Below are 25,967 nucleotides of genomic sequence, written 5' to 3'. Positions count from 1 at the left end.
AAAACCACCGGCGATTCGCAAATGAAATTTTTTATTTCCAAAAATTCTTAATAACTGGAAGTTATGATGGAATAACTTAATTTGGAGATTCAAAAGATCAGACCAAAACCGAATATGACAAAGTCCAAACAATGTTCAACTGCTATGCATTAAAGGAAGAGATTCAAATTGGTCTTTGCAAAAATTTAAGAAACAAACAATTACATTTACCTACTACGTCAACTCATGCAAATCAATACAGACAGGTTTGAAGAGGTGAAAAGACCTACCACAATAGGATGGGTAGAAAGGGTACCTTGTGGAAGGGGGAAAAATAGCTTACTTGCCCCCTTACGCAATTGAGAGAGAGAAAGGGGAAAGTAAAGAAAGAAATAGGGCGTTAAAAGGAAATAAAAAGAATAATACAAAGTAATTAGAGCGAAGAAAGGCACTCTTTATACAAGGTAAGGTAGTATTTTTTTCAAATAATAGAATGGGATTCAATTTAACAAGATGGTGAAGAGAGCAAGTTCGGACGACAATTCAAGTCCTGAGTGTTAGATCTTGTGCGGTCTTGCCCACCATCGATGATCATCTCTCTCTGGCCACTCACGACTCCGGTGAAAAATCAGATTTTTTTGACAGTATGACAATCGGAGAGGCATCCCTGAGGAGTCATCATTCCTACACATCGATGAGCACTTCATCGGCGATTGGCCTTCGTCAGTTGGCCTTGCGTGTGGTTCATTTTCTGCGAAACACTTTTTTAATTCAAAATTTTTGCAAAAAAAAATCCTGGAATGCTTCCTCCTGACGGCCAGTATTTTGAAAACTTTAAATGCCATGAAAAGCAAACTGTGTTTGTCTCAAAAGGAAAGTTTACAATCGGTGTACTCTCCCAGCAATGAGATGCGGCACTGAAACATGGTTTCCAACAGCGAAGATGGAACAAAGTTTGATCACCACATAAAGAGCCATGGAATAATGGCTCAAAGCCAAAAGTCGCCAAAAGTCGCCAAAAGTCGCTCTCATGGTGTCGCCAAAAAGGAAAGAAGAGAAACCAATGGACGAGACAGAAAACAAAATTCCTTGACATTCTGGTCACAATAAAAAACTGAAATGGACCTGGGCTGGATACATCGCAAGGAGAGCGTACAACCTGTGGTCAACAAGTAGGACAAACTGCAAACTGAAGAAGCAGAGGGAGATCGAAAATCAGAGTGAGAGATGAAATTGAAAATCTACTGGAATACAATGATCTCAAATTGCATTTCATAGAACAGAATGAACAATGTTGGGGTCGACCATTGTGCTGCAAGTGGACTAAATAGGCTGATCAAGGTAAAAAGTGAAAAAAATTGTTAAAATAGTCTATGGAGAAAAACAACAAAATATAATTTTCATGAATCGACTTTTATATCAAGCAATGGGTTTCCTCGCCATCTTTTATCGGACCAAAACAACACAATATTTCTGCCATCTATTACCGTTTCTATTCTGATTTTCAACTGCCTTTCCTGTCCTCTCACCTCCTTCTCCTGGCCTGTTCTACCAGAAACCCTTTTATTGTTACTCTGTACAGTCTCAACTCAACACTCATATCCATTCACCTTGTTTTCTGTCTCGCTTGCGGAATCCTCTTACGGAATCCTGAGCCTGTAATCTCATGCTCTTCCCTTCCGGCTATCAAGCTTACTTTTCACTACCATCTCAAGATCTCTCATTTATACCTTATCTCCTTTCTTCAGCAACTCCTCTCCTCAAAATCTGGTACATGCATGCATTCTCGTCCATACATTTTATTTCCACCCAACATTTTTTCATGGTGAAATGTTTTCCCTGTTGCCCAACTCTACCCCTGGACCACCCATCACACGTGTCCAAAAAAGGTCCAAATCCAGCCTCACTCAACGACATCCTTTCCACAGCTCTGGCAATGATGTTATTTTCTTGGCTTCACCTCCTTTATTAACGCACAGGTTGTAAACCTGGTGCGTTATAGCGTTTGCCTGGGAATTTCGGGCGCTCAAAAGTGAAGCTAGTTTCTGTCACCCATTTCTGTCGCTCATTTCTGTCGCTCATTTCTGTCGCTCAGATGTGTAAACATGACGTCATCAAATCTATATTTATAGGATAGGTTATAGGAGATATATATGTTATAGGATAGGAATATAGGACCCAAATGACCCAGAGGACCCAAATGACCCAGAGGACCCAAATGACCCAGAGGACCCAAATGACCCAGAGGACCCAAATGACCCAGAGGACCCAAATGACCCAAATGACCCAGAGGACCCAAATGACCCAGAGGACCCAAATGACCCAGAGGACCCAAATGACCCAGAGGACCCAGAGGACCCAAATGACCCAAATGACCCAAATGACCCAGAGGACCCAAATGACCCAGAGGACCCAAATGACCCAAATGACCCAAATGACCCAGAGGACCCAAATGACCCAGAGGACCCAAATGACCCAGAGGACCCAAATGACCCAGAGGACCCAAATGACCCAGAGGACCCAAATGACCCAGAGGACCCAAATGACCCAGAGGACCCAAATGACCCAGGGGACCCAAATGACCCAGAGGACCCAGAGGACCCAAATGACCCAGAGGACCCAAATGACCCAGAGGACCCAAATGACCCAGAGGACCCAAATGACCCAGAGGACCCAAATGACCCAGAGGACCCAAATGACCCAGAGGACCCAGAGGACCCAAATGACCCAGAGGACCCAAATGACCCAGAGGACCCAAATGACCCAGAGGACCCAAATGACCCAAATGACCCAGAGGACCCAAATGACCCAGAGGACCCAAATGACCCAGAGGACCCAAATGACCCAGAGGACCCAAATGACCCAGAGGACCCAGAGGACCCAAATGACCCAGAGGACCCAAATGACCCAGAGGACCCAAATGACCCAGAGGACCCAAATGACCCAGAGGACCCAAATGACCCAGAGGACCCAAATGACCCAGAGGACCCAAATGACCCAGAGGACCCAAATGACCCAGAGGACCCAAATGACCCAGAGGACCCAAATGACCCAGAGGACCCAAATGACCCAGAGGACCCAAATGACCCAGAGGACCCAAATGACCCAGAGGACCCAGAGGACCCAAATGACCCAAATGACCCAGAGGACCCAAATGACCCAGAGGACCCAAATGACCCAGAGGACCCAAATGACCCAAATGACCCAGAGGACCCAAATGACCCAGAGGACCCAAATGACCCAGAGGACCCAAATGACCCAGAGGACCCAGAGGACCCAAATGACCCAGAGGACCCAAATTCTATGTATGTTTCTATGATGATGTATGTTTTGGTGAAAGTACATAATGTGAATACTAGTAGCAATTTTACAAAAACCATGGCATAATTTCAAATCTTGACCCGAGATGATAATTATGCTACATCATAATTTCCATGTGCCAACCTGGGCGGAATCCAAGTGGATTCACTTGACTTGTTCTTTAAACCAATTTAACATTGTAATTGTAGTGTGATTGTAGTGATTGAGAGAATTTGAAAAACATCTGCAATGGGGCCACTGAAGAATTAGCACTATGAATTAAAGGGATTGGAATATAGAATTTGTCAGGCCTTGATCTTTTCTAATGCCTCATTTTACATCAATATAATGAGGGAACATTTTTAGTTTCTCTTCCAAATTACAGGTTTCATTAGCTTCACTGTCAGCCATTAATTATTACATATAATTACATTGCTTGGTAATACCGACGTTGTTTCCACGACAGACTTCATACAATATTCAGTGGTGTAATTCCTGCTTTAAAAAAAGGTTGTTCTGGCTCCTGAAGGAGGCATTAAGTGGTTAGTCTTGGTGGCCGTGTGTCCTCCTTTTTGAAGAAATTTTTTTCCATTATGTGTATTTTGAAATATTATTTAATTATGCAATTTTCTTTTTTGTTTTTTTCAATTGTCGACTCTTTTATTTTTTCCAATCTTCAAAAATTTGATTTTTTAAAATACTCTTTTTCTTTTTCTTTTTTTTTTGACATTTTTCAATTTTCAATCCCCACCCCCAATTTTTTTAATTATTTCATTTTTATATTACTTTCATTAGGAGGCAGAATACTAAGTGCTACCAATTGTCTAATATTATTAGTTGGCTATACCGGGAACCATCAGCGTTCTCCGATCACAGCCATCTAGTTCAATGGAAGCTACGAACCATAGTCCTCAGTGATCAAAATGTTGAGTGACCCAGACTTAGTGGCAAAGGAGCATGCTGTCTCCTGCAGCCAAGCACAATGAGCCACTGCTTGCTTATGGACATTCAACTGCTTTTCCATAATAAACTTACCTGGAGATGTATTAAAACCCCAAAATGCTGATGCAGCACTGCACCATTGCGAAGAGCTCAGCGGAGCTGCAGCATCTGCTTACGAGCGTGCATTCTACACTCCTGGTGCACGAATGTGCTTTGGTCGTTCATCTAGCTGCAGGAGCAATTACAACATATTATGCGCCATAACTGGCATCGCTTTCAATGTTAACAATCTGATGTACGCTATGTCTTGAGAATACTAAAACTGATATGGAACTTCAGTCTCCCGTGCGTTTTCTGGGATATCATTCGGGTTAAAGTGCAGTTGGAAAATGTATTGCATGGCAAACTATACAGCGGGCGCTGCAAAAATGTATCGGTGGTATTTTGCTGGAAGGCGATTCAATTGGTCAGTGCTCAATGTTCCATTCATGATATTTCAACGGTATTTCCTTGATCCGTTTTTTGATTTCTCAATATTTTTCAATATTTTTCAATTATTTAATTCCCACCACCCCCAATTTATTTATTGTTTTTCTTCAATTTTTTTTAAATCTCCTACCATGTTAATTAATTATTTCTCCACCAAACCATTTATTACCGGTAAATCCCCTATCACTTACCTTTGCTTCTTTATTTTCAACCACTTTGGATAAATGCATATGTCGCATCATGTGTATGGTTGCAATTCCATGTTGCATCGATGTGCACTTCCAATTTGTCCATCTCCTGACATCATCCCCAATTCTTGCAAAAGTACACTCTTAGCCATTTTGCTGCACGTACATGATAGATTCTCTGAAAGATTTCAAGTCAATTGAAGAAAATGGAGACATTTAAAAATCTCTTCTGTCGGTGCAGAGCTGTGTTATGCAAAGAGCAAAGTAGGTCATTGAAACAAATTCTGGGTTGGCCTGTTGGCATCCATGATTGAGCAAGGTCCATGATGTGGGAACTTAAGTTGAAATCCCATTTACCATTAGTGTTTGTTCATTGTTTTTTATTGCCTTTGTAATTCCTGTAAAAGCCACTGATGGCTCTTCACGTCTTGGTGTGTAAGCCCGGTGTTGGCTTAACGGTTAAGGTGGCTGGCTTAAGATCTTAAGGTCTTGAGTTTGAGCTCCTGCTCACCATTAAAATAACATCAGATGGATTGACTCAGTCTGTCAACCTATCTGAGGTCAGAAAAATGAGTACCAGCTTACTGGTATCAGGGGCACAGCTGCCCTCCCAGCAATGATACTACCAGCATCCACAGGCTGTGTATGAAATATAAAACCACAGGCCTTGGAAAAAGATTTTTTTTGTTGGAAAAAGTGATGTTTTGGGTATGATCATGGAAAAGGGGAATGCTAATGGAATCCTTGGGTAACCTTCAAACATTTCTTGTCTGTTTGACATCAGTTGCTACCAAGATTGCTTCTACAAAGAACTGAGCTGCCTTTTGTACTGGTGCCATCCTCTTCCCCCTGCAGCTATTCCACTCATTTTTCAGGCAGTAGTGAGGGAGGTACTGTCAAACAACTTTGTACTTCCTTCTCAACGTGTAAAGCCAATACGACAAATGGAAACTTAATGTCACTTCTCAAAGCAGCCAATTGTGTCGGTCCTCAGGCAAGCCAGAGCCCTTCGCCTATCGCCTTTCGCTTACCTATCCTAAGCCTATCCTATCGCTAATTTACCTAAGTTAATAATACCTAGTAATATTAATATTATAATAATATTATATTATAACATATATAAGAATAAATATAACATAATAAATATATGTATAATTATATATATTATAAATAATAATAATATAACAATTAATAATAATAATAATAATATAAATATAATAATATAGTAAATATAATATATTATAATATAATATAATAATTAAAACAATATTAATTATAATAAATAATATTACCTAAGGCTAGGCCTATCACATAAAATCGGAATGCTCAAACCTGTTTTGCTCCTTTAAAGACTCGGTGGTGCCTGGTAGTCGGTCTCTTGGTGGTGCTCCTTCACTGGATGTGATCTGCATAAAAAGAGCAACAATTTGTGCTGTGCAATGTAAAGGGAAAAACACTTTGGATTTGCTTCCAAAGCACAATCTACTGCACCAAATCCTTGCTGTCCCCACTTTGCCTACTGCTTCTTATAATAAGGATTATCCATGAAGATATTAAGATGCAGGGCCTATTCCTTCTTACACCACAGACATTTTCGTGGCCTTCTGCCATCTATCAACCATCCTTCATCTCTTCCTATTAGGCATACACCACTAGGTCATGCACCAACTCACTCGATCATTTACTCACGTCGCAAGTCTACAAAAGCTTCTCGTTGTTGTTGTTGACGTTCTTGATGGTGGTCGATTTTTTGAAATGTGCACCCATTGGTTGACAGCTGTCGGACCACACCCACATCTGTCGCTTCACTCCACCCACCATAGTGCCGAGACGAAATGATATGGCCGCCATCTTGTTTTTTTACATGCAGATATTATTTTGTATGCAGCCTGCGGCTGCTGGTTGCATCATTGCTGGGAGCATGGCTGTGCCACTGATGCAGTGTCCCCTGTTTACAGTAATCTGGTACTCATTTTGCCAACCTCGGAAGGATGACAGGCCGAGTCAACCCACCTGGGGTTATTTAACAGCCTGACACAGCCTCAAACTGAAGACCCTAAGATCTTAAGCGAGCCAACTTAACCGTTAAGGCAACACCAGGCTTACAGCCCAGACCAAGATATTAGATGATGAAAGAGATAGATGCAAAAGATGACAACCCAAGAGATGGAAAATAGAGCAAAGAGAGAGGTTTACAAGGTTCAATGATAAATACAATTTCAGTTCTTTTCTCCAGGTCCAACTTGTCTGCTCATCTACAGATATTTGTCTCCATTATCTCGGCTGTTGCATTTCCATCCAGTCCTGTGTCAATACAACATTTTTTTCCCCAGCAGTCCTCAGGTCATCGTTACATCGGTGTTGAATGATTTTGAATATCTATGGAGACAACAACAGACAGCCATTGGAATACATCCTGGATTGTATCCAACCCTAACTCGAACTAACCCTAACCGCAACAACCCTTCCTCACATCCTCCTAAAATGGAGCATTATATAATGCCTGTGGTGCATCAAGGATCACATTGGATGTGCGACATTGTGAGTAATGTCGTTTTTTAGGAAAGTAATTTTCTACTGTGTATTTAAGGGATAAATCAGAGAGTGTGCGATAATGAAAGCACATGTGTGTAAAAGACAAAACGTGGGAAATGTGTTTCTGCAAAGTTTCTTTGGAAAGAAAAGATGAGGTAATGTAAGCAAGATAATCACTCTTCCTTACATTACAAGAGAATTCCAAAATCCAGGATCACTGCTCACCTCTACTCATTTGTTCCTCTTTTTCCCCTATGTCAGGTCAGGTCAGGTATTGGAGCATCCGCCGGTACTCCTGGGGTCTCTACCTAACTTCCTCCCAGGCAAATGCCCTGTCCATCACCGTCTCCTCGAGATATCAATCAACCTGGTCGCGGTCGGCCCTTTGGCCTCCTCTACTGACGAGGCTCCTTCACTGAGAGAATCCCCCAAGCCCACATTCCAAATGTCCTGTTGTTCCTTCCCAAGAGTTTGCTTCCGTATCCATTGTGTCCACCCCATGCATCTTTCCCTACCCCTCATTCTTCTCCACATCCCTTATTTGTCCAAGTCTTCCTCCATTTTGTCCCTCAACCCTGCTGTTGGTGTATTGTCCTCCCCTCTCCTCTTTCAAATGTTCATTTTGTTGGAAATTGTGGTCATGAGAAACACCTGCTCTGCACGAGAACCGACTACCCCCATCCCTTTGCTCATTGCTTTATGTGCATCAATGAGTTTCAAAGTAATGTGTGCAGTGAAAAATACCGTTTGTACGCAGTTGTCCGTGCACTTGCATGCTGTCCATGCCCTGAACAAGTTCCAAATTTCTGCCCTAAACCCCTGTTAGCATTTGCTCTGGTCTTTCCAGATATTCCTTGGCACAACATTCTCCATACTCTTAGATTGTGATTGTTGTGTGAGTAGCATCTCCAACACGAAACAAATTTACTCACACAGATTTTACATGTCATTATGTGAAGGGCCACCTTCAGCTACAAAGCTGTAACTATAATAACTTGCATGATTATTTTTGGACGTATCTGCCATCTTACAAAGCTAGAATACTGATAAGTCTGTTTATTGGTCCATTTCAATTGAAATGTCTCTGCAATTGTGTCACTAAATTTGAGGCGTGCTGAAATTATGAATCCCTCATAGATTCTCCATTGTTGTTAGGCAGACGTGGTATTGTGTGTGATGCAAAATGTCAAGCTTTGGTGACAAATAGTTTGTGCAAAGCCGTTCTGTCTATCGTGTGTATCCATTTTTAAATAATTGTAATTGATCAAGTCTTTGTACGGATATTCATTCCACAGCACCTGCATTTTTTTTATCATCAATATCTCCTTTGGCCAATTTATTTTCATAATCATCCTTTGGAAGAAGCAATTTGAATATATATTTAAAATAAATTGTTTATGCAGCTTCATTTGGCTGGAAGGGCAGAGCAGAGGGTATATATTACAATATACAATATATGTATGTGTGTATATATATATATTAGGGTGGTCCTCAAATGTAAACATTAACTTTTCTAAAGTGCTTTTACATTTTTTTTATTGCACCTGTAGAGAGAACAAATTGGGTAAAATTTCATTTCATTTTGAAAACTTTTACCACTGTCACATGGCCCCTGTTAATCTGCTAATCAGCACTATACAGAAATTATTTCGGTTTGTTTCAGTTATGATGGCGAGTGCAAGTACTTCAAGAAGAGCAACCAGAAAAAAGAACCATGTGTGGCTGATAGGCTGCCATCTTGAAAAACTACCAGAAACTCTGCTCCCATCTTGGCAAGAGATTCTGCAGCGATACTTTAAGCTACATCATGCTGAGAAATTGGACATAAGCAGTGCCGCAACAACTGTTGTTCGTGAGACATTATGCATGTGGGAGAAAGCACGGATCCCCACTGCAGATGAGCGGAATATCATTGCAAAACTAGAGAGAAAAGTAGAACAATACAGATCCATCCTGAAAGGAAAGAGCCGGCGATCTGTCCCTCAGATAAAGAAAGAAGAGCAGTTTCAAACCGGTCTACGTGACTTATTTGACATTGCTCATGTTGATGTCCTTGATCTGATCAAAATACCAGAGGACCGTGAATTCCTTAAGGCACAACGGGAGCCAGGTCGACGGGGCTTTATGGTTGGTGTTGACAAGGTGCTAGCAGGAAAAGAGGAGCGGACACATCAACGCGACAAGGTGTTGACTGAAAGAGAGCAGCATGAAAAAGAGAAGCAAGCAGCCCGAGAGGAGACCTGAGCTAGCATCATCAACAGACAGCAGTGCTGAAGCCAGTGATCATGACGACTCTGCTGTTCTATCTGCTTCAAAGAGGCAGAGCCGAAAGTGTGCAAGTAGCATTGTTACACCGGACCTAACAGCAGCTCTCGACCGCACCAAGGTTAGCGATCGATCAGCTGTTCACATCTTGTCAGCAGCAGCCTCTGCTCTGGGACACGACCCTTCAGAGTTGGCCATCAACCGCACATCGATCAGGAAATCCAGGCAGATCCAACGGAAGACAATTGCAGGTGACATCCAGGCATCCTATGCTCCAAACACAAGTCTGGTGGTTCATTGGGATGGCAAGCTCCTTCCAGACGATGGGACTAAAAAAGTTGATCGCCTTCCTGTCATTGTCAGTGACCCACAAGGAACTGCAAAGCTTCTGGGTGTGCCAAAGCTGCCAGCAGGAACTGGACCAGCAACAGCTGCTGCTGTTATGCAATGCCTCGAAGAATGGCATTTGCAAGACATGGTGGCAGGTATGAGCTTTGACATGACAGCCAGCAACACTGGTTCAGCACTTGGTGCGTGCACTATTTTGCAGCAAAAGCTTGGACGACCACTATTACATTTTGCATGCCGGCATCACATTCTGGAACTAGTGGTAGAGGCAGCAATGCCAGCATTCAAACCATGTATTGGTCCATCAAAAGGACCTGAGATAGCCGTCTTCAAGCGTTTCCAGTCAAACTGGAATTCCATTGACCAAAGCAAGTTTAAGCCAATGATGCCTGATGACCTGGACTCTGTAGTTTCAGGTGTATTTTTAAGTTGCAAAGAAGATGTCGTTTCATTCTGCATCCAGAAACTGGAATCGGGCCAACTACGAGATGACTACCGTGAACTTCTTGAGTTGACTCTTATTCTGTTTGGTGAGCGTCCTCCGAGAGGATTCAGGTTCATGCAGCCAGGAGCCATGCATCGGGCAAGATGGATGGCCCATGTGATTTATGGAATCAAGATCTACTTGTTCCGTGTTCAGTTTCGACTGACCCCAAAGGAACTCACTGGCGTTTTACAGCATTTGTTGGAGCAGTGTATACCAAAGCCTGGTTCAGCGCTCCATCTGCCATTGGTGCTCCCGCTGGAGACCTAGCTCTCTTAAAAGCACTCATTTTCTATCCTGATTCAGTGATTGCCGAAGCCACCAGCAAAAAGCTTTCCAATCACTTGTGGTACCTCAGCGAAGAACTGGCAGGACTTGCTCTGTTTGACGATAGTGTTGAGCTTGATGTCAAGCGAATGATAGTAGCTGCTCTTAAAGAAGAATGCCAAGAGAATCCTCAACCACAGGTCCATGTGGATCTTACGGCAAAAGAAGCCATCGCTGCCAGGAATGTTGCAGATTTTGTTACTTCTGCCTCACTGCGAATTTTTACTGTATTCAATGTCAATACTGACTTCCTAGAAAAGGACCCTGGTGAATGGGCCGATGACCCATCATTTCAGTCATCACAGCAAGTCTTGCGCGGTATTGCCACTGTCAACGACTTTGCAGAACGTGGTGTAGCATTAATACAGGACTGAAGGAACTGCGCTCCAACGCGAGTCGAAAGAATTGACGCGACCAAAGACGGAATTCGTCCGAGTTGCTTTATTGAAACAAAACAGCTCAGGTATTCTGACAAGCCCGTTTTTCGGGCAACAATATATATACACATTTATGTCGGGAAGTTTGCCCGGCAAAAGCTATACCGGGCATGCCCGGGTATCAAGGGCGAGCCTTGGAAAGGCGAGTCGACCTGCCCGGGCGTGTTTGGCTGCGGCCTGGCAAGTCGAGGCTGGGCGTGCCCGGGCGCTCTGGGCGAGCACTGGAAAGGCGATAGCGGGCATGCCCGGACGCTCTGGGCGAGCCCTGGAAAGGCGATAGCGGGCATGCCCGGACGCTCTGGGCGAGCCCTGGAAAGGCGATAGCGGGCATGCCCGGACGCTCTGGGCGAGCCCTGGAAAGGCGATAGCGGGCATGCCCGGACGCTCTGGGCGAGCCCTGGAAAGGCGAGAGCGGGCATGCCCGGGAAAGACGAGACCGGGCGTGCCCGGGAGGTTCGGGCGTGCCCGGGAACAGTGAGTCCGGGCATGCCCGGGAGAGGCGCGTCTGGCCGTGTTCTGGCCGGTGCAAGGCGATTATGTACATCCAGCGGTAACCGCTACACACGCCCCTCCAGAATCGACCTGCACCGGCAGGGTCAATTTAAGGGGGGTCCGGATGACCCGGCCGAAGCGACCCCTGGAGGGTCGTGGGGAGGGGTCTGACGTGGTGGTGGGTGGTCGAGCGGGGGGAACTGTGGATGGGGGGCGGCCTCGCCGCGGAGGAAGGGCCAACCGTGGTGGTCGGTCGACGTCCATGTGCGCCGGTTTGAGGCGGTCCACAGAAATCCGGTCCGGCCGGCCGCCGAAGTCGACGATGAAAGACTTGTCGCCCCGTCGCAGGACCCGGAAGGGCCCGTCGTACGGCGGCCGGAGTGGCCCCCGGTGCGCGTCATGACGCACAAAGACGTACTCCGCTGTGTGAAGCGCCGGGGGGACGTAGGACTGGGGGCCACCGTGGCGGGACGTCGGCACGGGGGCAAATCGTCGGGCGGCCTCCTGGAGGTCCGAGCGCTGGCGAGCGGCGGACCAGGGACTGGTAGCGTCAGGCACGAATTCGCCCGGGACGCGGAGTGGCTGGCCGTAGACGAGCTCGGCGGCGGACGCCTGGAGGTCTTCCTTGGGGGCCGTGCGAAGGCCCAAAAGGACCCACGGCAGCCGGTCGGCCCAACCGTCGTCCTGAAGGCCGGCCATGAGTGTGGCCTTCATGGAGCGGTGAAACCGCTCGCACAACCCATTGGCTTGGGGGTGGTAGGCCGTGGTGCGGTGCAGCGTGACCCCCAACGAACGGGCGACCGCGCCCCAAAGCTCAGACGTGAACTGTGGGCCGCGGTCGGACGAGATGTCCGCTGGTGCGCCGAAGCGCGCGACCCAGGTGGCGATGAACGCCTGCGCCACGTCGGCGGTGGTGGTGGAGGTGAGGGGCACGGCCTCCGGCCACCTGGTGGTCCTGTCCACCATGGTGAGCAGGTGGGTGAACCCCCGCGAGGGGGGCAGGGGACCCACCAGGTCCACGTGGACGTGGTCGAAACGCCGTTCAGGCACGGCGAAAGGTGCCAGCGGGGCCTGGGTGTGGCGGTGGACCTTGGCTCGCTGGCAGGCCGTGCAGGCGTTGGCCCAGTCGCGGATGTTTCGTCGAAGGCCGTGCCAGACGAAACGCGCCGACACCAGCTTCTGAGAAGCTTTCCGGCCCGGGTGAGAAAGGCCGTGGATGGAGGCGAAGATGCGGCGCTGCCAGGAAACGGGCACGATGGGGCGAGGCTGGCCCTGGGAGACGTCGCAGAGCAGGACGGTGCCCGCGAAGCGGATGTCGGCCAGGCGGAGGCCCGTGTCCGCCACGCGGAGTGCCTGCACCGAGGCGTCGGTGGTCTGGTCGGCCGCCATGAGCGTGAAGTCCACGCCGAGGTGGACCGCGTTCGCGCTGGCCCGCGAAAGGCAGTCGGCCACGGCGTTGTCTTTGCCGGCGACGTGCTGGATGTCCGTGGTGAACTCCGACATGGCGGAGAGGTGGCGCTGCTGGCGGGCCGACCACGGCTCCGTGACCTTAGCCATTGCATAGACCAACGGCTTGTGGTCGACGAAAGCCGTGAACGGGCGGCCCTCCAGGAGGTGTCGGAAATGGCGAACGGCCAGGAATAGCCCGAGCAGCTCGCGGTCGAACGTGCTGTAGTATAACTCGTTCGGCCGGAGTTGCCGGCTGAAAAATGCGAGTGGCTGCCAAACCCCGTCCACCCATTGCTCATGGACGGCGCCCACCGCGTAGTTGGAGGCGTCCGTAGTGAGGGCGATGGGCGCGTTGAGCACCGGGTGAGCCAGCAGCGTTGCGTCGGCGAGGGCCCGTTTGGCACTGGCGAAAGCCGCGTCCATGGCCGCAGACCAAACAATGTCATGCTTGGCCGGCTTGCCCCGGAGGGCCTCGTAAAGGGGCCGCATGAGCTGAGCAGCGCGGGGCACGAATCGGTGATAAAAATTCACCATGCCGAGGAACTCTTGGAGGGCCTTGATGGAACGGGGACGCGGGAACGTGGTGATGGCCTCGACCTTGGTCGGCAGCGGCACGGCCCCGGTCTTGGTGATACGGTGGCCCAAAAAGTCAACGGTCGTCGCGCCGAAGTGGCATTTGACCGGGTTGACAATTAAGCCGTGCTCGCTGAGGCGACCGAACAGTGTTCGGAGGTGGAGGAGGTGCTCGGCGCGGGACGTGCTGGCGACGAGGATGTCGTCCAGATAGACGAAAAGAAACGGCAGGTCGCGCAGCACGCCGTCCATCAAGCGCTGGAACGCCTGGGCCGCGTTCTTGAGGCCAAATGGCATCCGCAAAAATTCGAACAGGCCGAACGGCGTGATGACGGCCGTCTTCGGGACATCGGCCGCCCGGACAGGTACCTGGTGGTAGCCCCGTATCAGGTCAATTTTCGAAAAGATGACCCGTCCCGCCAAACGGGCGGAAAAGTCCTGAATATGCGGGTCGGGTACCTGTCGGGGGTGGTAGCGTCATTGAGACGGCGGTAGTCGCCACACGGGCGCCATCCACCCCCCGGCTTTGGCACGATGTGCAGTGGCGAGGCCCATGCGCTATCGGAGCGCCGCACGATGCCGAGGTGCTCCAACGCGTCGAATTCGGCCTTTGCCACGGCGAGCTTGGCTGGGTCGAGGCGGCGGGCCCTGGCGTAGACCGGCGGGCCCGTAGTGGGTATGTGGTGCTCGATCCCGTGCCGCACCGCGACGGCCGAAAACGTCGGCCGCGTGAGGGCCGGGAATTCCACGAGCAGGCGAGCGAACTCGTTCGTTGCCGGGAGGGCGCACGCCAGTTCGGTCGGCGCGGAGCTGCTCATTGTGCACGCCAGGGAGCTAAAGGTCTCGGCGTGGACAAGGCGACGTCGTTTGACGTCGACCAGCAGCCCGTGCGCGCAGAGGAAGTCGGCGCCCAGCAAAGCCACGGGGACGCTGGCGGTAACAAAAGTCCATTGAAAGCGCTGGCTGCCGAAGCAGAGGGTGACGACGCGTGGGCCGAAAGTGCGTATGGCCGAGCCATTAGCAGCGACCAAAGAGGGGCCGCAAACTGCGTCCAGCCTGTCCTGCTCGGAGGCAGGTATGACGTTCAGTTGGGCGCCGGTGTCACACAGGAAACGCCGTCCAGACGCTTTGTCCCGAATAAACAGCAAGTTGACCGAGTGGCCGGCACTCATGGCTGGGAATGAACGCCGGCCCGGCCGTTTCCCGACCTGCCGAAAGTGCACGGGGGCCGGCACGTCCGAGCCTTGTGTCCGAACCTGGCGTGGTAATAACACCACGCCCGGTCAGGTGGAGGCCCCGGCCGTCGTGTCGGAAGCGGGCGGTGCGGCGTGGCGGCCGCCAGTTGCCCCGGCAGTTCGGCCTCCAACCGCGCAGGGCGCTCGGGCGTCGTGGGCGTCGCCTCGGACGGCGGCGGGCTCCAGGTAACCGCGCCGATGTGCTGGCCCGCCGAGGAGATCTTATCGGCTTCCCTGGGGAGGGCGCGGGAATCCGTGATCAACGTGCCAGCCAGGGCGAGGCGTACCGGGTTAGGTAGCTGACGGAGGAACAGCTCCCGGAACAGGAATGCCGGAGAGTGCTCGCCGAGCAACGAGAGCATATAGTCCATGTGCTCGGACGGGCGCGTGTCGCCGAGCTCGGGCAGGTCAAGCAGGCGCCGTGCGCGTGCTGCCGGTGAGAGGGCGAAAGCGCCGAGGAGGAGCGTCTTCAGCGCGTCGTATTTGTCAGCAGCCGGCGGGTGCTGGAGGAGGCTCAAGGCGCGGGCTGCGGTGGCGGAACCGAGCGCCGCCACAGCATGGTGGAAGCGGGTGTCGTCCGCGGTGATGCCTCGCAGGGCGAACTGGGAGTCCGCCTGGGCGAACCAAACAGCCGCGTGAGCCTCCCAGAAGGTAGGCAGTTTAAGCGTCACTGCCGTATCCATGTCGGTAGGTCACCAATGAAGGAACTGCGCTCCAACGCGAGTCGAAAGAATTGACGCGACCAAAGACGGAATTCGTCCGAGTTGCTTTATTGAAACAAAACAGCTCAGGTATTCTGACAAGCCCGTTTTTCGGGCAACAATATATATACACATTTATGTCGGGAAGTTTGCCCGGCAAAAGCTATACCGGGCATGCCCGGGTATCAAGGGCGAGCCTTGGAAAGGCGAGTCTGGACCTGCCCGGGCGTGTTTGGCTGCGGCCTGGCAAGTCGAGGCTGGGCGTGCCCGGGCGCTCTGGGCGAGCACTGGAAAGGCGATAGCGGGCATGCCCGGACGCTCTGGGCGAGCCCTGGAAAGGCGATAGCGGGCATGCCCGGACGCTCTGGGCGAGCCCTGGAAAGGCGATAGCGGGCATGCCCGGACGCTCTGGGCGAGCCCTGGAAAGGCGATAACGGGCATGCCCGGACGCTCTGGGCGAGCCCTGGAAAGGCGAGAGCGGGCATGCCCGGGAAAGACGAGACCGGGCGTGCCCGGGAGGTTCGGGCGTGCCCGGGAACAGTGAGTCCGGGCATGCCCGGGAGAGGCGCGTCTGGCCGTGTTCTGGCCGGTGCAAGGCGATTATGTACATCCAGCGGTAACCGCTACAGGACTACAATCAAGTCTTGACAAAGGATGAACAGCAGCGCCAGTACCTGTTGTAAGTTGTTGAGTGGCATCGCCATCAGTTCCCCGACGCAAAGAAGATAAGGAGGAAATAATTTACCACAGAACTTATTAATGAGGAATCAATGGTCTGGAGGACTCTCACTCTGTGTGTTTATGATGATTGTCATACATTCTTACTGATTTGGGATTACATCTGAGTGTTAGTTTATTAAAAACAATTGTGTGTCGATACTGAAACATTGTAATTTTCAACCCATGTGTGACAGTAGTAAATAAAGTCGTATAGAAACCATCTTCGGCACATTTCATTTTTTCACAATAAGGAACAATTTTAGCAACAAGCACCTGAAAGAAGTCCAATTTTCAATTTTGGTGTACATTTGAGGACCACCCTAATATATATATATATATATAGATATATATATATATACATATATATATATAATGTATATATATACATATATATATATATATATGTATATATATATATATATATATATATATATATATATATATATATATATATATATACATATATATAATATATATTGTTATGTTTGTGGGGGGGGGTAAGGATACCTTAATTCAGGTAGAGTGTATAGATTAGTGTGCTCCGACTGTCGTGAAGAAGAAAAAACCTCGGTGTGTCATAAGTAGGGAATTTCTGGTGACCGGATGTCAGGTAAGCTTGTATCTTCGTTCCCATCAGAGGGGTGGGGCTTGTTAATTAGCGAGGGATTATGGGTAATTGATTCCCTGTTTGTAATTGCCTCTGTAATTTATTCCTCTGTTCCTTATGACACCGCACTAGACACCGCACTGAGGAGGACATCTTGCTAGCCAGAAATCGCCCATTAAACACTGTAATTAAAAAAACAACCGGAAACCAGGCATAAAGCATTACCGTGGATAACATCGACTTGGTGAGCACACAGGACAGGCAGGGCCATGAGCCACGCCACGAAGAGCAGTGATTGGCCAGGATTTGATTGGCACAGAGGACTGGTAAGAAGGGACTAGGGGATTGGTGAAGCAGGCACGGATGACGTCAGAGTCACGCGTACAAAATAATTGGAACGGCGGAGATTTTTCCTTCTTGGTTTGCGTCTGGTGGTGGACGGTCGTGTGCCGACAGCTTCTCATTTCTTCTAGTTCTGGACTTTGTTAGCGAATGGTTGCATTTTGACTCTCTCAGCATCGACGTCCTCTTGCCCTTCTCATTTTGGAACTGGTGGTGAACGGTCGCATTTTGCACTCTTGCGCAAAGAGGATTCATAGCGAACGGCTGTATGCAGAGATCTTACTTGTGGTTGTGAGGAGGACATCTTGCTAGTGGTCGTGAGGAGGACATCTTGCTGGTGGTCGTGAGGAGAAAGAGCCACGGACCGAGAGCTGTGCTTTCCCGCGTGAGGACAAAATAAGCGTGACTGGAAGAGTGAACTGTGCACGGAGGCCTGGTTTTTCCCACCCACGTGCTGCGCGCCAACGAACGTGTGTTTCCTGCCAAGGCCTCAGACGATCTTTGACGATTCCTGACGAGATACACAAGCCGATTTGAGATAAGTGCCACAAAATAACACATATATATTTTCAGTTATTTTATCCTTTGTTTGTATTCGAGTCTGTATGTGGGAGCGCTCCAATTAGGAATTTACTTTATCGTGCATTTGCTTTGTTACCGGCATTTCTTTCATTGAACCTGTTTATTTTTGTAAATTTTAAACCTGTGTTGTTTGAGTTAATTTATCCAGGTGTGAAGACTGCCGGTGGGCTCCGTGAAGCTCTCTTCAGTCTCTTCCCCTCCCCCCCCCCCCCCATATATTTTGCGATAAAGGCAAACCCCCTAGAGTTAATTGCACGACAACATGTAGCCTGCAGTAGTTAGCTATTTCTTATTAAATGTAAAAATTAGCTCCCCTCCCAATGTTTAGTAATCCACACCAATATGCGTTGAGTTAGGCAGGATTTCAAACCTCCGTGTGGTTGAGGGAAGACGTTTTCATGTGCAGGGAGGCGTGGCTAAAAGAACAGGCCATGTGACCAACAAGCGACCAATGACAGGTAACCAGCAGGCGACCAATCAGGTCGAGCCCATGTCACCAGCAAGCGACCATTGAGGGGTCGTGGACACGTCACCTGCAGGTGACCAATAGTGTGTTGTAAAACCTCCCCGAATGAAAGAGAGAAGGAGGAATGAAACCTTCCTAAAGGATGTGGGAGGGAATGACCGCAAGTGACCAGCCTCGGCCAATGGGAGGCCGTGGAACCTTCTAGAAGGACATTCCACCCAATAACGGTTTGTGCCCATCGTCATTCGAGCCCTCTCGCCGTTCGTCTTGAAGCTGGCTGTCCGACGTGCTGGTTCGTCCTTCCCGCGCTGAAATTCATCCATCCTGGATCATCGTTTGTGCGGACTTCGAAGTGGCGGTTCATCCTGCGCACCTCCTTCAAGCTGCGCATCCTGAACGGCCGTGAGCTGCGCACGGAAGCGGGCGCAGCCAAGTCCGTGGCTGCACGTTGCTTGGTACGAGTGCAATTCATTCCCTGTTAACCTGTGCAGTTCATTCCCCATCTGTGTGTAAAGGTGCCTGTCAGGGATTTAGATAGGTAAGGATTGCTAAGTTAACAACTGCCTCTCGTCTCTTTTATCTGTGCCTTGTAAATAAAAGGCATGTACATTTTTTGGTCATTTTCAACCTGTTCGTTTCGTCCTTTTCTTCATGGCCTAGCATGGTCCGAACCGAATTTGTCTAGTCGATTAGGCCCATAAATCATGCATAGTTAAATCCACGAGTCACACCAGCGCAAAAACCGCTCGGCGCAATCAATCGAAATAAGGTACAAAATCGCGAGAGGGTTCAAACCCCGGTTTCTTTGGCCGCGTGTCTCGAAGGTATTTGGGTGTTGTGACCAGTAACCCTTCGGCGCGTGGCTGGAAGATTGGCGATTGAAGTTGCTTCGCAACTCATCGGGCGTGAACTTAGTCGTGGCCGACGACCCTGTGGACTCGGGGTCTGAGGGGAAACAGGGTCATAAACCCCCCCTTAGTACATTGACAGACCCGGGATCCGCAACAATATATATGCGTACATACCTGGATGCATACATACCCCCACCCCAAGCCAGTGGGAACACAAAATACAACAACAAAACCACCTCCACTCCCAGAATCGACAGCCCCCCATCCACTCACTCACACACCAAAAAAAAGTCCTAAGGGTATTTCTTTGAAAAAAAAAGAAATTTCTTCCAAAAAATTTATTTCAACTTCAATTTTCAACTTCAATTGTTTATAAAATATTGTAACGAATGTGGAAACGTTACAATGTGAACGTTACAAAAGTACGGTGACACCCTGTTAATGTAAATAATGGTCGCAGTCGGCGTCCTAGTTAATTGCATGAAACTTACACGCAGGTCACGATATATCTTTTAAATAGTGTATTTCCTTATTCCATGTAAGCTAAATATGTGTTTTTCCACTAAATTGACTTTGCATTGTATCAAACAAAATAAGCGTAGGCCCTTCCAATTTCCCCAAAACCTCCCTTCCAATTGCCTTCCGCATTTTGGCCGGTTTTCTTCAAACCACCATTGGCCACGAGGTAGGGTTGGGGAAGAAAGGCGTGTCTCCACCTCGTCATAAGAGGGAAGGAGTGAACCAGCCCTAAACAGCCAATCAACACCGCGGTGAGTGACCCGGTAGGCGTGCCCTCGGAGTCGGCGGCTTGATTTCGCCCGAGGTGATAAAAGCGACTGTAAGGGACTGCTTTAGGAGAGGCCTTGGAGATGACCCTGGGAGAGGAGCAAAGAGGCTGCACCAAAAGGAGCGGTGAGATGCGAAACGCTCCGAGCAAAAGAGGAGAGGTGCTCGGCAAGGAGACCAGCTTTGGAGAGACGCGCTGAAAGGAGGGAGACGGCCCCACCCCAAGAAAAGGAGCAGGTGTGCCGAACCAGCGCGTAACGTCTACCGCAGTGGATACACGACGGAGGGTTTCCCGCCAAAACCGCGAGGAATTGCGAACTGCGGCCTCCCGACCTTGCCTCCCTCTCAAGCAATCCATCTCAAGCCTTACCTGCCTGCAATATCCCCTGTGTAAGTGTGAACGTCCTGTCCTACTCGTTTGTCTTGGGGCTAAGTAAAAATGAATAGTGTAAGTTAAGGATTCGCTGTGTTACTGCTTCTTCCATCCATTGCTTGTGTGTGTATAATAAAATCTGTTCTTCCTCCGTATTCTTCTTCTTTTTCTTTTCCTTCTCTTTCGGTCGCTTTAGAGATTTCCCGATTGAATATCTGTGGGGCGATCTAGTCAACGTCGGGTGGAATCGGGTTTTAATCGGGGAGTAACTGTTCGGACGCGGTTAAATACACCACCGCTCGGTCAATATAACATCTAAAAGCCGCGTCTGTAACATTTGGTAGTCAGGAGTGGGGATTTGGAACCCTGGACCAAATTTTGGACACCAAATTGTACAAATCGTCTGTAACATTTGGTGTCGAGGAGTTGGATTCGGACCTGGGACTAAATTTGTTAGGCCCAAATTTTGGAACACCAATTGTACCACTAGGGTAACAATTGGTGTTGGGAAGTAGAATTCGATCCGGAGCGCGTTTCACGCGCTCGAAATTATAACGGCGAAATTTGATTTTGTTTTACGAAAATATAAAACCCGAATTTTGAGATCGCGCCATGGACAATCAAGGCGATCGGATGTCGGTGAGGGAAATAGACGGGTTAGGGGTAACCCAGGACCTCGGGGAAATGTATGTGGAGGAAAGGGAGGAGGAGAACATTGGCAATGTGGTTGAGGGGGTATCAGGTGCACAAAATGGCGCTCTCGCGCACGTGGTATCAGACGCACAAAGTGGCGGCTCGCACGAGCGCGGGGTAGCCGCGCCCGCTGCGCAAATAGCGGGAATTGATGTGCGGGACCTCATGGCGCAGATTAATGCAACCATACTAATGGCAAATATGGGGCTAGAAGCAAAAATGGATGCTCAGGGTGAGCAAATGAGGGTAATGAGGGACGAAGCGAGGGGTACCGGTGAGGAGTTAGACAAGAAATTTGGGAAGTTAGACAATAATTTTGAGGGGTTAGACAACGGGATAAAAGAGGTAAAGAATGGGTTAACGGGGGTGGAAAACAGAATGGCTGCCCAGGAGAATCAGTTAGAGGGGGTGAAAAATGGGGATGTACACCTGGAATGGAAGGATGCACACCTGGAATGGTAGAGCGTGTGTGGGAAGGCACATTTGAGTTGGTAGTGAGGCACGTGGTTGGGTGTGCGAATGAGAGCACACCTGTGATTGTCACAGAGGAAGTGACCGAGGAGGGGGCGCGAAGAGGTGTGTTGGTGAGGTGTGCGACCAACGAATGTGTGCCAAAGTGTTCGGTGGTCAGGTGTGTGACCAAGTCGGCGAGCGGAATGAGTGTACCGAGGTGTGTAAGGAAAGGTACGAGGAGAATGGGAACAGCTGCATGTATGAGCAAGAAAGGGGTAGCGTATGCATGTAAGCGTCCAGGTGAAGCGTCGACGGTAACCGGTTTAGCGGTTAGGGCGACTTATAGCCGAATCGGGCCCTCGGTGCATGCCGGGCTTCGCGTGCCGCGAGAACCAGCGGGGATCCGAGCCACGGCGGGTTCGAAAGGACCGCCGTGCGCGATCCACGCTGGGCCTCGCGTGGAACGGCCGCGGCCGGGCTCCACTAGGCGGAGCGGGCAGCTGGATAGGAAGGGTCGTTATGGCGACCACGTTTTGTTGAGAGGTGCCGGCAGGTCGAGATCGGGACATTGGATGGCTCCACGCCGAGGTGGTGCGTGGGATCCCGGCCCGGGTAAGCCCCCACCCCTGCCCCGAATGCGGGACGCATCCAGCCGCTGGCACAAAAGAATCCGCGTTCATTGCTCGGCTGTACGAAGCCGGGCTGTAGACGTGAAGTGGCGCACCGAGAGGATGTAATAAGTAGACGGGTGATGGTGATAGTGATAGTGAATTGATACGAAATTTAGAAAAGTGAGTAGAATTGGCGGTAAATGGAAAATTTTTGAATTGGTTGGAATCTGGACGAACAAAATTGATAGTGAAAGACCCCCGATGTGGTGGGATGGCAAATCCACCATCCCTCACAGAGTGGGGCAAATGCGCAATAGCTTATGGGGTTGATGGCAGTGAAAACTAGCCCGGGTGGGTTAGGATATTGATAGGGATCTAGCGAAGATGACATTAGGTGACGTTAAGTTTAGTTAGTGACTGATACCTGTAGTGGGGACGCAGGTAGTTTAGTGTGGATAATAATGACGTGGGAGCGCAATAGTTTAAAGGGACGACTGGGAAGCGCAAGTTTCAGAGGGGAGTAGTTAGCTGAGATGATGCCGTGTGTGTGAGGATTGAACAGGTGAGAATGGAACAGGTGTGATTGCACAGGTGTGCAACTGAACAGGTGTGTGGAGCAGTGTATGAGGGAGTAGGGATGATTGCGTGTTGTGTTGACCAAATGGTCCAGGAAGAAAGGAGGGTGCAGGTGGCACCAGGTGTGAGGGCACAGGTGTGCAACAATAGGTGTATGTGGCTGTGTGGAATAAATGGTAGTGTGGAATATCTGGAGTATTGGAATGGATGGTCGTGGAGTGAGAATGGTGGAAATTGTGGAGTGGAGTGGATGGTGCGATGGTGTGAATGGGGGAAGAGTGAACCCCCATCATGGATACCCGGGGCGGGTAGTGTAAGTGTTAGGTAGAGGGTACAGGTAAATTGTGGTTGGATATTGGCATCTGTGGTGCGGGTGACAGAATGGTATGTGGATGGGTGCATTGGTGTTGTGGAAATGGCTGGGCGTGTAGCCTGTTAGTGTGTGTAGTTGGTTTGGGCACTCCACCACTGTGAGGATGTCGGCCAGGTGAGGCCGCAGGTGGGCTCTGGGAGCCGGTAGTAGTTGTTGTGGATGGGGCCCGAGGATCCGGAGGACGGACCCGGGTAGCCCAGTGCCAGAGGGCACCATGGGGTGACAGAGCCAGGAGAGGGGCTGTCCCCAGTTAGTTAGGTTAGGGTGAGGAGCTAGGTAAGCTCGGGTGGCAACTACAGTGGTGGAGGTGTGCAGGTGGGTAGACCTGTTGGGGGAGGTACACGTCGCAGCCCAGAAATTGTGCTAGAGCACCGGGAGATGAATCGGGGGAGTGAGACCCCAAATTGAGAAGCACCACAGTTGGTCAATGGGAATTGGTTATTAGAACCCATAGTGTAAGTTGGCCAATGGATTGGCAGGGAAAGACCCCGGGTAGTGTAAAGTGTGTTAAAGTCATTTAGAAAATAGTTAGGATGAAGGATCTCCTCGCACCATCTGCATCCACTCACCTGAGGTGACAGGTACTCCACACCATGCCATGTTTTGATTATTTTTTTATGATGCAGATGTTTGGATTGTGAGACGCATCATGACGTGGGTGTGACATTGTGCGTAATTCCATCTCTCCCTCCTTATGAGGATTGATGATGAATTGGTGATGGCAAATTTTGAAGTAAAGGGATTGTGGAGACGAATTTGGTATAGGGGAAATATGGGGAAGACGTGACAGTAGTGACGAATTTGTAAATGGGTAGATTTTTGTACATATGGGGTAAGGGTAGGGTAGGTGACAGGGGGGTGACGTACGGTAGGGACGAGCTTTCTCACTTCGCCCTCCGTACGCATTTCGCCTTGCATTGCCTTATTGACGTGCACCCTTGTGACCTTACCCCTCGCTCAATTGTCTTTCTTTTGTCTCCCACATGACCTGTGCGCCATTGGGTGCCGAGGGGAGCGTGCGTGAGGTGGCCATTGTGCGCCCGAGATTCCCAGAACCAGCATGCATTGCGTTGATGTACCACTGTATGGACCGCTGTTCTGCGGCCAAGTACCACTTGATGGACCCCAGGTTCTGGGGCAGGGCACCTCTGTTGGAGACCAGCCATAGTGGCCAGGGAATCTTGCTTGCGGACCTCGGTAAGGTGGCACCTATGCCAAACAGGTGGACCACCCTTAGTTGGCCCCTGAGGCCCTAAATAAAAATGGACACAAGTTGTGCTTTTTATTATTTCCAACTAGGCCGCATGAAGCCAGAAGACGTCGGGAAGAACATCGGCCCAGCAGAGAAAGAGAAGACCACCACCAGTTGTTTTGTTGTGTTTATTATGAACCATGGTGACTGCGCACCGGATGGTGCTTTTGGGTGCTTTGTGGTGCTTTGTGGTGTTTGGTGCTTTTGGGTGCTTTGGTGGTACTGGTACTGGTGCATCGATGCAATGCGTGCTGTCTCCTCCCTCCCAACAGGAATTTCTTTCTCTTGTTCCCTAAAAAGAAAAAAACACAGGTCCTGGGTTGCGTTGTAAATAAGAAATCACGTCATTGTAAATAATGCTCCCCACCGTAAATGTATAGTTTGAGAATAATTCCGTAATTCGGTTCGCTGTGGGCTTGAGTCTGTTAGACAGGATGCAATGCAATAGGGGGACATACTTATTTGTGTTTTAAAATTGTCACACTCAGGGTCAGGTTAATTGTAGAGGGAATTACACCTACGTGTCACACTAAGTTAAAGTTTAATAGGCCCGAGAACGGGCCTGAAGAAAGGAGGGTGCCGTGTAACGAATGTGGAAACGTTACAATGTGAACGTTACAAAAGTACGGTGACACCCTGTTAATGTAAATAATGGTCGCAGTCGGCGTCCTAGTTAATTGCATGAAACTTACACGCAGGTCACGATATATCTTTTAAATAGTGTATTTCCTTATTCCATGTAGGCTAAATATGTGTTTTTCCACTAAATTGACTTTGCATTGTATCAAACAAAATATGCGTAGGCCCTTCCAATTTCCCCAAAACCTCCCTTCCAATTGCCTTCCGCATTTTGGCCGGTTTTCTTCAAACCACCATTGGCCACGAGGTAGGGTTGGGGAAGAAAGGCGTGTCTCCACCTCGTCATAAGAGGGAAGGAGTGAACCAGCCCTAAACAGCCAATCAACACCGCGGTGAGTGACCCGGTAGGCGTGCCCTCGGAGTCGGCGGCTTGATTTCGCCCGAGGTGATAAAAGCGACTGTAAGGGACTGCTTTAGGAGAGGCCTTGGAGATGACCCTGGGAGAGGAGCAAAGAGGCTGCACCAAAAGGAGCGGTGAGATGCGAAACGCTCCGAGCAAAAGAGGAGAGGTGCTCGGCAAGGAGACCAGCTTTGGAGAGACGCGCTGAAAGGAGGGAGACGGCCCCACCCCAAGAAAAGGAGCAGGTGTGCCGAACCAGCGCGTAACGTCTACCGCAGTGGATACACGACGGAGGGTTTCCCGCCAAAACCGCGAGGAATTGCGAACTGCGGCCTCCCGACCTTGCCTCCCTCTCAAGCAATCCATCTCAAGCCTTACCTGCCTGCAATATCCCCTGTGTAAGTGTGAACGTCCTGTCCTACTCGTTTGTCTTGGGGCTAAGTAAAAATGAATAGTGTAAGTTAAGGATTCGCTGTGTTACTGCTTCTTCCATCCATTGCTTGTGTGTGTATAATAAAATCTGTTCTTCCTCCGTATTCTTCTTCTTTTTCTTTTCCTT

Source organism: Myxine glutinosa, chromosome 2, assembly GCF_964187855.1.
Source record: "Myxine glutinosa chromosome 2, kmMyxGlut1.1, whole genome shotgun sequence".
Taxonomy (NCBI): domain Eukaryota; kingdom Metazoa; phylum Chordata; class Myxini; order Myxiniformes; family Myxinidae; genus Myxine; species Myxine glutinosa.
Note: the sequence above shows the minus strand (reverse complement) of the source record.